The 1950-nt window shown below is 36.7% G+C and overlaps 1 non-coding gene across 1 annotated transcript; it reads right to left on the bottom strand.

Moving 5' to 3' along the window:
* Window positions 1-1506: 1506 nt before the first annotated feature.
* Window positions 1507-1613, bottom strand: LOC130850536 (U6 spliceosomal RNA). The gene has a single exon (XR_009052909.1). It is a non-coding gene; the product is annotated as a U6 spliceosomal RNA (small nuclear RNA).
* Between the last annotated feature and the right edge of the window lie 337 nt (window positions 1614-1950).

Here is a 1950-nt window from a genome sequence, read left to right as displayed (position 1 = left end):
CCCCAAGGCCCCGCCTCCTCACAGCATCACCTTTGGGGGTTAGGATATCAACATGAATTTTGGGGTGATACAAACATTCAGACCATAGCAGTGTCAGATCATATCTTTTGGGTTTATCAAGTCAGTGTCTGTTTCATAATCAGAACATACATGTTTATTACAAACATTATTTCCGTTTGCTTTCCATTTTCCTAATTATTAGTATCAACTTTTAGGTTGATATTTGCTTAGATTAAGCAAATTTATTTTCTTAGGTTTTCTCCTTTTTTCTCTTTTTAATTTAGAAGCTTTGACAAACTGATATTTAAAAATTTCATATATTTGAATCTGTCCACACCTTCTTTATTTCTTCTGCTCATTTTTATCCCATGAAAGACTGTCCCCATTCAGATTAGAAATGTATCTGATTAAAACTTTTATTTTAGAAGAATTTCTATCTTCACAACATTATCTAGAGACATGGTACCCTTTCCATTTTCAGATGATGGGGAATTAATCTTATTGACTGCTTCATGCCCAGTGCCAGGTAGATTCCCAACAAATGCTTAAGGAAGAAAGTAATCTTAACCAGTAAACAAAGCTTAAGGATATTTGTGGGAAGTCTTTAATCTTCACCATAAAGTAACAGAAGCTTGAGGAAAGGGAGGAGAACAATGGACTTTTTCTCATCAGCTGCACTAGCATTTTTTTCTTCTGTTAGTTCTTGTGGTCTATTTTCTTACTGAACCAGGTTTAAATTTCTCTGCCTAGATCTGAAGATTCTGAAAAACTAGTTTTGGCCCCTCCTTTGCATTCTCCCTCAGCTTCTACTTTAACTAGACACCGACCTCAACCCCACCCCACTGCCCCCCATCTTTGCCTTTGCTCCTTTTCCTTCTTCACTGGGGTGGACGGGGTAGGGGGAGAGTCCCTGTCTGCCTCTCTAACGAATAATCACCAGCCACCAGTGCCCACTTCCATTTGCATGCTGCTAATTCTCTAAATAATCTCTTTAGTGATTTAATAATTTTTAAAATCATTGGCTTTGTATAATTTTTTAATGTTCACTCTCCTTTGCTCTAATTCTTTTATTAGTTTTAATTGCTTGCCAAATGCTTACATTGGCTTTTTTTTAAGCTCTTTTTTGCAATATAATTGCTTTACACAGTTGTGCCAGTTTCTGCTGTACAACAGAGTGAATCAGCTGTATTTATACATATATCCTCATATCCCCTCCCTCTTGAGACTCCCTCCTACCCTCCTTATCCCAGCCCTCTAAGTCATCACCCATCATCGAGTTGATCTCCCTGTGTTATGCAGCAGCTTCCCACTAGATATCTATTTCAAATTTGGTAGTGTATATATGTACGTTGGCTTCTTAAAGACAATCATATGAGAAATTAAGATAGTTTGTGCCCCCCCCCCTTTTCAAGAGTGAATTATCTTATTTTTTTGTTTTGTTTTGTTTTATTTATTTATTTATTATTTTTTTTGAGGTACATCAAGTTCAATCATCTGTATTTATACAAAAATATGGAACGCTTCACGAATTTGCATGTCATCCTTGCACAGGGGCCATGCTAATCTTCTCTGTATCATTCCAACTTTAGTATATGTGCTGCCGAAGCGAGCACTGAATTATCTTATTTATGCTTAATGTCTGAATCTATTGGCTAAAACTTCCAAATGATCCTCAACAATGGTGGCAGTAATGACATCCCTACCTTGTTTCTGACATTAATGGAAATAGAAATGTGTCTGTATATATTTTATTGAAGTATATGTTGTTGTAGAAACAAAGGATTTCTCTTTCCAGTCTCTAGCTGAAAGTTGAGTGAATAACTGAAATATTAGTTCCTGGCCCATTGTGTTTAGAAATTAATAACGGTGTCTTTTGTTGCACTTCATCTCTGGAGCTCTGTCTGAGGGGGACTGAGTAAAATCAGATTGTGGAGCACACCTGTCCTCAGT

Source organism: Hippopotamus amphibius, chromosome 3, assembly GCF_030028045.1.
Source record: "Hippopotamus amphibius kiboko isolate mHipAmp2 chromosome 3, mHipAmp2.hap2, whole genome shotgun sequence".
Classification (NCBI taxonomy): domain Eukaryota; kingdom Metazoa; phylum Chordata; class Mammalia; order Artiodactyla; family Hippopotamidae; genus Hippopotamus; species Hippopotamus amphibius.
Note: the sequence above shows the minus strand (reverse complement) of the source record. Positions and strands in the feature narration are given on the sequence as shown.